This window comes from Lithobates pipiens, unplaced genomic scaffold (assembly GCF_037356315.1).
Source record: "Lithobates pipiens isolate NorthernLeopardFrog02 unplaced genomic scaffold, aLitPip1_a1.2 Scaffold_16, whole genome shotgun sequence".
NCBI lineage: Eukaryota > Metazoa > Chordata > Amphibia > Anura > Ranidae > Lithobates > Lithobates pipiens.
In genome coordinates this window covers 77,650,883-77,665,199 of record NW_027507748.1, presented here as the reverse complement: position 1 = coordinate 77,665,199, position 14,317 = coordinate 77,650,883, and positions in this window count along the sequence as shown.

The following is a 14,317-nucleotide window of genomic DNA, read 5'->3' as shown; positions in this document are numbered from 1 at the left end:
AGACCAAATTTGCTCTTCGTAGTCCAGTACTTTCTACATGATGTGCATAATATAGACCTCAGCCCAATCAATATCACAGACCATGCTCCAGCATCAGTCACATTATCACTGTCTAATGCACCTTGTAACGAATGAGCATGGCGCTTAAATGAAAATGTGTTAGATGATCAGACAATACTGACAGCTATAGAATATTCCCTGAAGAGTTATTTTGACCTTAACTCCCTGGAACGATATCTGATCAAGCAGTCTGGGAGGGACAAAAAGCTATTACCAAGGAGGAACTTAAAGCTAATGAATCCAGACTAAAAAAGGAAAAACTGAAATAGATCATGGAACTTACAGAGAAAATAAGAGAACTGGAATATAAACATTCCTTCTTGCCGATTGATGCAGTTATACTTTTTCAGTTACTGGTCAAATTATCTTAATGCTTGGGAAAAAAGCTTTAAACAAACTTTAATACTATGCACACAAATTCTATGAACAGGAAGAACATATGGCACTTCTTACAAGAGGTAGAATACCCCCACCTCCAAACATTTATCTCAAAATATTTAAACCTCCCCATGAGTTATCTACTTTAGTCACTGCTTGTCAGAAACAGATGTGACCAGAAATGTGTAGACTGCCACAAAGAATAACAGGCTCAAGTAAAGTGTAAAATAATATAATGTATTTAAAAATAAGTGAATAATTCAAATGTAAACCCACCTCTAATATACCAAAACTGTGTAAAGCAAAACCAGATAACCAAACAATATTGACCCACAAGGAACAGCTGCCCAAACCAAATATGTACAGGAAACAGTAAAACCGAATCGTAGTTGTAACAAAGCCAGGTTAATACATGGGATATCAAGCAGAGGGAGCTGGCAACAAGACAGGACATGGAGAGGGAAAGAGGGAACAGAGCGAACAGGTAGGAAGGCATAGGGCTGCAAGGTCAGGACCACACAGGAATGCAGGTCAGGGGCACATGGAGACAGAACACCAAGGCAGGAATGAAGAGCATGGACAGGGTTTAAATACACTTCCTGCAATCAGAATCAGGTCATGTATGATTGCATGAAATGATGTGAGCTTCTGGCTGCTGAGGGACACCTGCTGATGGACACCCGAAGTTCAGCCTATCCATCTGGGAGCCACAGTGTCACCAGCAGGTGAATCCTTTCCTGACACTTCTATTCCTAATGACAAAATTCCTAGGCTGATTTGGGTACCTGCTTGTCTGGCTGAGAAACTTTTCAAGGAAGTTTTTACTGATGATCTGATGCCAAACCCGCCATTCCTGGCCATCACTATTAAGCCTGAAGTGACCCCTATACTGAAAAGCTGGGGGTCATTGTGATTTGGATAGAGCAATAACCACAGGGGAGACAAAACCGTCATATTCCAAAAAAAATACTTTTAAGAACTTGATGTCAATTCTGGTTTAACGGTGACAATAATAAAACTTAAAAATGATAAAAAATATTATTATGATTGCAGTTATCTTTTTAATCATTTTTAAGTGCTATTAATGTCACTGCGGAACCAAGTTCTTAGAAGTATTTTGGGTAATTTTATCCAACCAGTAATATGGCAGTTTTGTCTCCCCTGTGGTTTGTGCTCTATCTTCAGGAGCGGCATTTTTACCCCACCAACAAGATGGCTGCAATGCCATTTTAATTAGTTTTCTTAAGGGGAGATTTCCCTCCTCCTATATTTAAAGACGGCTCAGCCAAACGATAATTAGGTCCTTTGATGATACCTGTGGGAGGGTGAAACATGTAGACATCATTTCCGGCTCCTATTGATGTCACGTCTGGTTTCGTGGAATGCACGCCGTGAGTGGCGTTTTTGCATTCACAGCATCATGTTGATGCCTGTTTTTATCTTACTTTTTTTAAGCAGGTAGCAGGTGAGATGAAGGGGTTGCACCCCCGAAACATGTCCATTGATCCTCCATGATGGGAGCTAGCACATGTTGACACACTGGGGCTTCTATTAATATTTTTCCTAGGAAGATTAGATTAAATGCCGATATCAGAAGTGTGCATGTGTGTGGGCTCTTTCTGTGTATGCAGACAAAGTTCTTTTTTATATATCAACCAAAAAAATGTATCTCAGCAGACCTTCAACTCATTTATACCAGTAACTATGAACCACTTCTTTGTAATATAGAGAAGGATCTTAAACCCCTCTCTCACATAGCTGGGCTGCATAAAAAGCCATTGAAATTAACATTTTATTGAGAATCCTTTACTTGGTACAAACCATGCCCATTAGCTTTATCAGCTAGATTTTTCAGTTATTGTCTATCACTTCTACAATAAACAATCATGTTTGAAAACACTTCATAATAAAGCATTTTTCTTTTAGAAATCAACCATATTGGGTTGTAGCTGCTGTATTTACACTAATGAATAATGTAAAAGTAAACCAAATTACTGTACGTCCAAGCTATGTAATTTTTTTGTTGCTGCTGTCCCTGAGATTTTTAATGTTCTGTAAATCCGCATACAGCTTTAAAGCATCCCCTATGAAGTTTGAAGGATTTTTTTATTTCCAAAGTTTTCCTTTAACCACTTCAGCCCTGGAAGGATTTACCCCCTTCTTCACCGGGCCATTTTTTGCAATACGGCACTGTACCACTTTGAAGCAGAGGTCCACCCTAAAATGGACCTTCTGCTCATCGGAACCCTCCCCCCCTCCGGTGCCACAATCGGCACCTTTCAGGGGGGAGGGGGGTGCAGTTACCTGGATAATCCAGGTAACTGCACCCACTTCCGGGACAGCTCTCTGCGGAAAGGGGCGTAACTTACGCCCCTTTCCGCAAGTGCCCGCCCCTTCCCGCAAGTGCCCCGCTGCCTGCTGGGAAACACACAGCTCCCAGAGGCAGCGGGGAGCGTCCTTATTGCGCAGCGCAATTCGCGCATGCGCAGTAGGGAACCGGGAAATGAAGCCGAAAGGCTCCATTTCCTGATTCCCATACCCAAGATGGCGGCGACAGGACCCGACAGACGACCTAGCGATCGGCTTCGGGTGCCGACATCGCGGGCGCGCTGGACAGGTAAGTGTCACTATTTTAAAAGTCAGCAGCTGCAGTATTTGTAGCTGCTGGCTTTTAAAAAAAAAACGCGGAGTCCCTGTGGACTCCCGCTTTAACTGACAATTTCAAGATTGTACGACATTGTACAAAAATAAAATTGTGTCCTTTTTTTCCCCACAAATAGAGCTTTCTTTGGATTGTATTTGATTACCTCTGTGCTTTTTTATTTTTTGAGCTAAAAAACAAAAAAAGACTGACAATTTTGAAAAAAAACAATATTTTTTACTTTTTGCTACAATAAATATCCACAATTTTTTTTAAAACAAATTTCTTCATCAGTTTAAGCCAATATATATTATTCTACATATTTTTGGTTAAAAAATCTGCGTATAGTGATTGGTTTGCGCAAAAGTTATAGCATCTACAAAATAGGAAATAGATTTATGGCATTTTTATTATTTTTTACTAGTAATGGTGATCAGCGATTTTTATCGCAACTGCGACATTGTGTCAGACAGATTGGACACTTTGGACACTTTTTTGGGACCATTGACAATTATACAGAGATAAAAATGCACTTATTACTGTGTAAATGTCACTGGTAGGGAAGGTGTTCACATTAGGGGGCGATCAAGGGGTAAAATATGTTCCCTAGGTGTGTTTCTAACTGTGAGGGGATGGGACTGACTAGAGGGGGAGCCAGATCATTGTTCCTACATACAATCTGTCTCTGCTCCCCTGTCAGAACAGGGATTTGCATGTTTACACAGACACATTTCCGTTCTAGCTCTCGTGCGCACGGCAATTTGCATAGCAGTGCCACTTTGCCCATGTATATCGGCGTGAGCCTGTCCGCAAGTGGTTAAAGTGTATTTCCACCTAAAAAATAAAATCAAAGTCAACAAATACTGCAGCTGCTGACTTTTAAAATAAGGACACTTATCTGTCCAGGGTGCCGGCGATGTCCTCACTCAAAGCCAACCTGTCCCTTGGCTCCGGGTGGAGGCACTGGCATCTTCAATAAAGGAATCAAGAAGTGAAACTTTGTGGCTCCACAGCCTGGTTCCCTACTGCGAATGCGTGAGTCACTCTGTGCATTTTGAGTGGTCCCTGCTGTCTTCTGGGACCTTTGTGTCTCCCAGAAGACAGCGGGGGGCGGAGGAGGGGTCTTTGTTCTTGTGTCTTGATCCGGAAGTTGGAGTAAATACCTGGATTAGACAGGTACTGTATCTGCTACCCCCCCTTGAAAGGTGCCAAATGTGACTCCGGAGGGGGGAGGAACCAGATCAGTGAAAGTTCCATTCATAAGTGGAACTCCTCTTTAACCACTTTCCACCCAGCCTATAGTCGATTGACAGCTGGGCGGGTATTTTCCCATCCTGACTGGACATCATATGACTTCCTGGAAGCACTGATTGCATGTCTGCAGGGCTGCGCAGTGCTGTGATCTGTTGCCGACTGTGTCTACATGAGACAGCAGATGACTGATCAGTGTTCCGGTTCACTGCCGGTACCATGTGATCACTGTGACCAATCACAGCAGGTCACATGACAGTTGTACACAATGGATGACTTCCTTTCATTGCATCCATTATGTACAATTGTGTTGCTAACTGTGATTGGTCAATTGGGTCACATGGTACAGACAGGCCCAATTACAGCCCATCTGTACCTTTGACTAATCACAAGCTAATCACAACAAAACAAACTGAATGATTCAGCTTTATTCAGTAAAATGCTTGCTCATAGCAATATAATTCACTACTATAAGCAAACATATTGTGTACAAAAAAAAAACCCCGATCATTTCTCAAGTAGTAAAATGTTACTATGGTAACATTAAATTGCTCTAGCTACACCAGGTATATGATTACACTGCACTGCACTGGTGACAGTATGTAAATCAGGGGTCTCAAACTGGTGGCCCTCCAGCTGTTGAGAAACTACAAATCCCATGAGGCATTGCAAGGCTGACAGTTACAAGCATGACTCACACAGGCAGAGGCATGATGGGACTTGTAGTTTTGCAACAGTTGGAGGGCCACCAGTTTGAGACCCCTGATGTAAATAAATAAAATAAAAATTGTGATTTTTTTTATTTCTTCATTTTCCAAAAAATTATGACAAAAAATTACAACTTCAAAAAAACTGCCATGCCTCTAACTAAATACATTGGACTGTCTACTTTCTAAAATGGGTAGTTTTGGGGGTATTTTTACTGTCCTGGCATTTTAGAGCCATATATATATATATACCATAGTTTGTGGACTCTAAAATGTCATGTTTGCCAAACCTGTGTTTCAGCTAATCCCTATTAATTACCAGAAATGTGTCTTGGGTACTGTATACCCCTTTTTAAATATGGCTCATTATGTCCCACAAAACTACAGTATTTCATCTTGTTCATTTCATCTTGTGTAGCAGGCATATTGTGATGCAATTTCTCCTTTTGGCCACAAGATGGAGAGAGAGAGATGCTGACTTATCCTTCCAGAAAACTCAGAGACACAAAGCACTCTGGGAAAAAGGGGAGTTCAGGAAGTGCTGAGGTAAATGAGGAGAGGGAAGTGCAGAGGTGAGAGAAAAGAGAGAGAGAGAGAGAGAGAGAGACAGGCTTTCCACGCAGCACTACAGAGAGTGTGCTGACGGGAGACTGAAGAGAGGGAAGTGCTGAGATGATTGAACAAGAGAGAAGCAGGTTTTCCACACAGCACTAAGGAGAGAGTGCTGACAGAAGACATGAGAAGGGCTGTCTGAGGAGAGTGAAGCCGCATACACACGGGCGGACTGTATGGCCTACTTAGTCCGTCGAAACACATTTCAGCAGACAGTCCGCTCGTGTGTGGGCTTCAGCTGACTTTTTCAGCGTGCAGTCTGGCGTACTAAGTATTTAGGATTTTTCGAAATACTGTCCGTCATACTTTGGTTTCAGCGGACAATCCGCTCGTCAGTAGGCTAGTTCGACGGACTAAGAATGGCGCATGCTCAGAAAGGATTTACACGATGAAAGGTTGCATTGCTGTGTATTGGACTTCCTATTTCTAGTCCCGTCGTACGTGCTGTACACGTCATCGCGCAAGCTTTCGATGGACTGTTTGTGCATCCGTGTGTGGTCAAGTCCATTCATTCGAAAGTAGGACGGACTGTCCGTCGGATTGTATGACGGACTAAGTAGGCCATACAGTCCGCCCGTGTGTACGCGGCTTGAGGAGCGCGGGCTGAGGTACCAGCATCTGATTGAGGGGAGAGACACATGCTGACACCAGGGACTGTGTGGCCTAAAAGAGGGAGAGAAAGACACGTTTCTTTTGAGACTACTGGGGAGAGTTACCACGAGGAGAGGGGATAGAGGACAGGAGTAGTGAGGTGATGTGATGTGTGGTGGAGCTCCACCTAAGAAAGAGAGAGCCACACTGTTTACCAGCATCTGAGAGGGAGAGAGACACACTTTTTCCCCAAGACTGCTGCCAAGAGACTGAGGATAAAGGAGCCAGGAACAGTGTCACCCACACAGTCCTCCACCGTTCAGCCCAGGGACCCTGCTCAGCAACTCAGCGCCATATAGCAACTCAGTGGAGACAACCCACACACCGCTTTGGGGAGCACAAGACCCATCCAGGAGTCCTGTTGGCTGTTATCCCATCACCCTGCCACTTCAGATACCAGCCATCCTGATCGGCTGACAGGAGTTGATCCAATGCCTTACAACATTGCCAGGAGCCTCAAACACCATTTGGGACTTCCATCATCATCCAGAGTATTGGTGAGCGGGTGTAAACCCAACATCTTTCTTAGCACAGTACAGACACTGCATGCAGACACCTATCACCCTTTCTACTGTCAGAGTATGTTTGCTTGCAGCTGCCACTTTTAGCCATTCTGTTCTTACAAACCACTACCTAACGGGATTTCCTAGAGGATTACTGTCTCACTTTTTATTGATTAAACCTACTCTTTACAAAGAGCCCCAACGTTTGCTAGCAGAAGACACTTGTATCCTTCAATTCAGGACCTGTACCGTTACAGAATTGTACTTAATGTGTCTATTAACCCATTTCTTCTTGTTGTATTACTTTCAATGGTGTTTGTGGCCCAGAAAGAGCTGAGAAGTTGATAGATATTTTCTGTGTTATGGGCATATAGATTACTGTCCTTTTCTAAATTTACAGTTGCTAAGTATTGGAGGTTGTCTTTTCTAATGTATTAATTCTTTGCAGAAAGATTTAACAGTGTTGTAAGCTTCCATATGCTGCTTTAAACCGTGATAATATATTCAATTTGTTTCTCACGACCAGGTGTGTGTCTGTTTTTCGTGATAATCCACAGCCAGGATAACAATATTTTCCACATGTGTCTTTAAATGTGTTTGCAGTAATTTAATTTAGATGATGGAGATCAGAGAACCCAAATTTACCAAGCGGCTTCTTCAGAGGTGGTGCTACATTCGTGTTACTTGTGAAAATACATATTGCATTATTAAGTCTTATTCTTCTGCCCTGATGGAGGAGGATTTCTGATCACTAAAATGTGTTGAATTTCTCTTCTGACCTTTTGTCACATGCAAAAAAGATTTAACAAAACTCTGATTATATTTTCGGAGCTCTCATCTGTTTTACATTCTTTATTTGTTATTAAAAGTAACCTAAGTAGCTAATTAATAGTTATGAAGGCAAAGGTTTTCTATACCTGATCCAAGTAGACAATATGTTATAATTTTGTATAGTAGCAAAGATATTCTGCATTTTTATATCCATCCTACGCAACTTAAAAAAAAAAAAAAAAAAAGACCACTTGGGATATTGTTTTCATTCTAAAAAACACACCTTTGAAAATATGCCCATTTAATAAAGTCTATAAATACCTTGTGAATAGGCCTCATTTGACAGGCTTTTACAGCTAAATGCCTTACCATAATGTGTGTATTTATAGCCAAGTCGTTGTTTTATAGAAACATAAAATTTGTATGTGTATATATATATTACTTGGGCTACTTCACTCAAAAGTCCACAGCATGACAGTGACATAAATGTTTTCTCTTCCTATTTGTTTCCTTCTGTGGGTTCACAATATGAATAGCTTAAAAGGTCATAAATAGCACTTCAAGTAATCTGGTCAATTGCTTACGATAATAATCCAGAATTCCATTATGAGACACATTGTAAAAATTAATGGCGAAAAGGAAAAAGGTAAGTCAAGTGAATCAAATAATGATGAAAATTCTAAGTGACTTGTGAATCAGACAATCAGGCACAGCAGGTTGTACAATAAAAAGAGTATTATGTATGCACCTGGGCGACAATGTTCATTCTTGTCATGCTGCGGCAATGTTGGAATGTTCATGCCCTGTGCATGATTATTTTAAATGTATGCTATTGGCTTCTACTATATCTGTGAACAGTTTTAATACAGGGATTGAGAATTATGTCACTGAAATGAACTTCTTGAAATGATATGCTTCACTGATAAATAAATGTGTATGTGTTTTATATTGACAATGCAAAATGAGCAGCTAATTTTCTTTGAATTCATCAAAAAACAGAATGATGAGAAATAGTAAATTATTGTTTTAAGTAACGGGTAAATTATTGCTTTATCATATAAATGTTAAAATAATTGCCTGGTGATCCTGCTAAGGGAGTCCTTGTTCAGGCAGTTACTGTCCTAGTCTCCCAACTGTGTTCCTCAGTTATGGTCAACTTTTGCCACCATCAGCAAACCCGCCATGAGGAATACCATGCAACCATTGTTGGAGTGCATGTAGACAGGAAGTGACCACAGAAAGGCAGCAGGGTTATGACCAGAAAGGTGAAAAAAAGGACATTATTTGAAGAAAATCAACTATTCATATATATTTGAAATGTCTTATTTTCCCTTTCTTTCATCTTCAGGTACAGGCAGCAAGAACTTTGATAGAAAATTAGGCAGCCATGCTATGTGACTGTTCCTGCAGGTAACCCACCACCCCTTAGCCCTTGTACACACGGTCGGAGATTCCGACAACCAAATCCGTCGGAGTAATTCCGACGGATTAATTCCGACGGATTAATTCCGGAAGAGGTCCGGAAGTGATGTTGCATACACACGGTCGGACTAAGTTGTCGGAAAATCCGATTGTACATAACGTGATTATTTCGTTACGACGGGACTACGTTCAGGCTAGTAGCCAATAGCTTTGGTCTAAGAATTTGATCTGAGCATGCGTGGCACTTTGTCCATTGGAGTAGGCTACACATGATCTGAGTATGTCCGATCAGAGCATTTTGTCTGAAAATTTTACCGGCAAGTTGGAAAAATTGGTCCGTCGGAAACAGTCCGATGCAGACCACACACAGTCGGAATATCCGACAAAACGGTCCGATAGGAAACATTCCGATGGAATCTCCGACCGTGTGTACAAGGGCTAAGACTTTTATATGTAGCTGCCAATGTTCTCCTGACTCCCTGCTCCAGCATTTTCATTTGTCTAAACTCTGGAGTAAGAGCTTAGACAGGAATATAATATCACAGGTCCCCCCTTCCATTTGATAGTGTTTAGGCCTATTCAATGTCTACTTAGACCTAAGCACTATCACAAAATAATGATAAAACACTATATATTGTATTTAAAATTAATAATAATAATTACACAATTTTACACATAAAATATCATCACAGCCATGGCATGTGCTCCGCTTACATATATGTAAAATAATAGGGATAGTTCAAATAGTGTGTTTGTGGCTAAGCAGCCAACTAGAGTTCAGGCAATCCAGAGATCATTTAAATACAGTGCCAATATATAAGCAATAAAGAGTAAAGAAAGGGGTACCTACGTCCTATCAAAATGGAAAGGCTTGTGTTTGCGGCTAATGGACTTTAATGGTACCTTAACAATTAACAATTAAGATACACAGTTATATGAAACACGTTTTATTAACTTAACATTTAGAAGAAAGCAGCTCTGTCTATCTAAACATAGAAGGTGCAACTGAAAGAGGCGGTAATACCAGTTTACAAAGACCCCTTTCACACTGGGGCGTTTTTTAGGCGTTTTTCATGTGCTTTAGCGTTAAAAAAAGCGCCTGAAAGAAGCTGCAACTGCAATCCCAATGTAAAAGCCCGAGTGCTTTCACACCAAGATCCCTTTCACACTGGGGCGTTTTTCAGGCGCTTTAGCGTTAAAAAAAGTGCCTAAAAGAAGCTGCAACTGCAATCCCAATGTAAAAGCCCAAGTGCTTTCACACCAAGGCGCTGCGCTGGCAGAGCGTCAAAAAAAGTCCTGCAAGCAGCTTCTTTGCAGCGTTTTTGGAGCGGTGAATACAACGCTCCTAAAACGCCCCTTCCCATTGAAATCAATGGGAAGCGCTTGTAAAACGCCCGAAAAACGCCTGAAAAACGCTATTGGCAGCAGCGTTTTGTGGGCACTTTTAACCCTTTATTTGGCCACTAGCAGGGGTTAAAAGCGCCCCATTAACGCTCAAAAAACGCTGGTAAAGCGCTGCTAGTTTAAGCGGCGCTTTACGAGCGTTTTTCGGGCGCTGACATTTCACATTGGGACTGCAGAAGAGGCTTATTTCAAGCGCTTTACATGCGCTTTTTTTAACGCTAAAGCGCTTGAAAAACGCCTGAAAAACGCCCCAGTGTGAAAGGGGTCAAAGTCTCAATTATGCTGGCATTGTCAGAGAGGTTACCTGACTAGACGGATGGCTGGCTGCCCTGGCTCACGCTGGTGTGCGATGGCGCGTGTTGGTGCTCCTGTGGGCACTCATGCGCGTGTGCTGGCTGACCCTGATGCGCATGTTGGTGCGCGAACACGCTTGCGGATGCACGTTGACGCACGCGCGGGTGTTTGGGCGCTTGTGCGGGATTGCGCCTGCCTGTGCGCACTGTTTGGCGCCGGCTAGAATATTTAGTCTGGCTGAACCCATTGATCAGTGCTGCCTGATCAACAGCCCCTGTGAGCCCTATTTCGCTCTTCAACCCAGTACCTTTTCTCTGGAGGCTACAAAAGTGGGATTTGTCATCTCCCTCCTGTCCGGCAAGACTCAAACCTGGGCCCACCGCCTTCTGGAGCAAAAATCCGAGTCTCTGGATTCTCTTGACAGTTTCTTCACAGCTATGTCACAGCTCTATGAGAATCCTCAGTTAACCGCAACGGCCGAGGCTGCGCTGCATTCCTTGCAGCAGGGTCGCAGAGCGGCCGAGGATTATGCAGTGGAATTCAGACACTGGAGCTCTGACACAGAGTGGAATGACATGGCCCTGCGTCATCAATTCCGCATTGGGCCTGTCTGACCCCCCTGCAGTATGAGCTGGCACATGTCGGTGTGCCTCAGACCCTGCATGCACTTATTAATCTGTCAATTCAGATTGATCGCCGCTTGAGAGAAAGATGTTCTGAAAGATCTTCTGGTCACCCTCGCCCCACCCAGGCCTGTGCCTCCCATCTCTCCTAATACAACTGCTGAGGCCCCAGAGCCCATGCAACTTGGCCTGCTCCGCCTGTCTCTTACCCCAGAAGAAAAGATGCACAGACAGGCCCACAACCTGTGCCTGTACTGTGGAGAACCTGGACACTACGCAAGATCTTGTCCCAATAAGATACGTAAGTGCCTACCTCTCTCTTCCTTGAATGCACCTGCCTTGTCTAAGACTGGTTCTCACCTGGCTCTTGCTGTTGTCTTACAGCTTTCCGGAAGGACTATCCCAGTGTCAGTCATCGTTGACTCCGGGCGTGTAGCTGCTTCATAGATCTGGCCTTCGCTACCAACCATGGCATTCCCCTTTGACCTAAGGCCCGGGGCCTTGCAGTACATCTGGCGGACAGCTCTGGTCCAGTCATCCAGGAAACCGTTCCGCTGTTGGCCACCAGTGGTTCTCAACATCAAGAACTTTTATGCCTGGACCTCATTTCCTCTCCCCTTTTCCCAATTATATTGGAATGCCCTGGTTGCAGGCTCACAACCCCAGCATCGACTGGGCCACGGGTGAAGTTCAGTTTCCTCCCGAATACTGTCGTCAGCATTGCCTTTGTGGGACATCTTGCAAGCCATCCCATTTACTCTGTGTGAAGTCGGATACTGAGCTATGCTACTCTATTCCTAAACCTTATCAGGACTTCTTAGATGTCTTTAGCAAAAAAGGAGCAGATACTCTCCCTCCACATAGACCATATGACTACCCAATATAACTTTTACCAGAAACAGAAGTTCCCTTTGGAAGGATCTTTCCATTAACCGGGCAGGAGTTGGGTACCCCGAAGGACTATAAAGACGAGAATCTGAAGAAGGGTTTCACCTGCCCCTCCACCTCTCCGGCCAGTGCAGGCATCTTCTTTGTCAAAAAAAAAAGACCACTCCCTACGTCCGTGCATTGACTACTGGGAATTAAACAAAATAGCCATTAAGAACAGATATCCGCTACCACTGGTGCCAGAACTTTTCCAGAGATTGGGAACGGCCACTTTACTAATCTGGATCTTTGCGGGGCGTACAATCTCATCCGCACCCGAAAAGGAGATGAGTGGAAGACGGCCTTCCGTACTCGATTCGGTCATTACGAGTATCTAGTTATGCCGTTTGGACTATGTAACACCCCAGCGACGTTCCAGCACTTTGTCAGTGAAATTTTTCATGACTACCTGGACCTGTATGTCATTGTCTACCTGGATGACATTTTTGGTGTTCTCCTCATCCTTAACCGATCACCGCAGGCATGTCCCGAATGTACTGGCTCGTCAAAGGCAACATGGGCTTTATGCCAAACTGGAGAAATGTGAATTTGAGATCCAATGTGTGCAATTCCTGGGCCTGGTAATTTAGGCTGAGGGCATTAAGATGGATACCGAGAAAATTGCCGCTATCCTGGACTGGCCCGCACCCGCTGACAAAAAGAGGGTACAGCGATTTAATAAACTTCTATAGAAGTTGGCGAAGCCAATAAAGGGTTTTCTTCCATAATGGCTCCCATAATGGAGCTAACTAAACAAGGAATTCAATTCTGCTGGACTCTCGAAGCACAGGTGGCCTTTGAAAAGCTCAAGGGACTTTTTACATCAGTGACCATTCTCAAGCATCCAGATCTGGTGTTGCCCTTCGTCCTGGAGGTTGACGCATCTGAAATCGCAGTTGGCGCCATACTCTCCCAGCGTCAGGGTGCTAAAGCTCTCCTTTATGCAGTGGGATTTTTCTCCCGTAAATGGTCTTCTTCGGAGAGGAATTACGATGTTGGAGACCGAGAGCTTCTAGCCATCAAAGTGGCGCTGGAGGAATGGCACTATCTACTAGAGGGTGCCGCACATCCTGTTCTGGTGTACACAGACCATAATAACTTGGAGTATCTGAGGACAGCCAAGAGACTAAAACCCCGGCAGACCAGATGGGCACTTTTCTTTTCACGCTTCCAGTTCCACATAACCTACAGATCCGACTCCAAGAATGTCAAACCTGACGCCCTCTCCCGAATGTTCCATGACACTGAGGAAATTCAACCCCCGGATACCATCCTACCTCCTGGAAATTTTCTACTTCTGCAAGGGGATCTCGTGTCTCGGATCAAACAGGCTTCTATCGGAATGACCCCATCCGATGAAATTTGTGCCAAGGATGGCAATTTTTGGCATAACAGCAATATTGTGGTCCCGGAAGATCTAAGGGTACACGTGCTTGAACTGTGTCATGACCATAAGCTTGCCGGTCACTTTGGGCTGTCAAAAAACAATCGACCTGGTGCAGTGTACCTTCTGGTGGCCTCATCTGGATTATGTCGAGTCCTGCAGTGTTTGTGCCCAAAACAAGGTCAGCTGAGCAAGGGCATGGGATCTATTGAAGCCTTTACCGGTCCCGGAAAGGCCATGGAGTATGATTGCGATGGATTTCATCGTGGGGCTTCCCCCATCAGAAGTTTTCTCGTCCCTCTTCGTGGTAGCGGACAGGTTGTCGAAGATGGTGCACTTTCTGCCTATGAAAGGCACCCCTTCAGCTTCGGAAACAGCGACATTTTTTATCAAGGAAGTGATAAGACTGCACGGAATCCCAACGAACATCGTATCGGATTGTGGTGTCCAGTTCACCTCTAGGTTTTGAAAGCCCTTTGTGGTTCCCTGGAAATTGAACTGGCATTCTCTTCTGCATACCACCCACAGACGAACAGCCAAACAGAGAACCAATCAAACTTTAGAACAGTATCTCCGGTGTTTCTCTAGTTTCTCATAGAATGATTGGGCCTCCTTGCTCCCTTTGGCTGAGTTCTCATACAACAACTCCTTGCACCCAGCCATCAACCAAACACCATTCTTTGCCAATT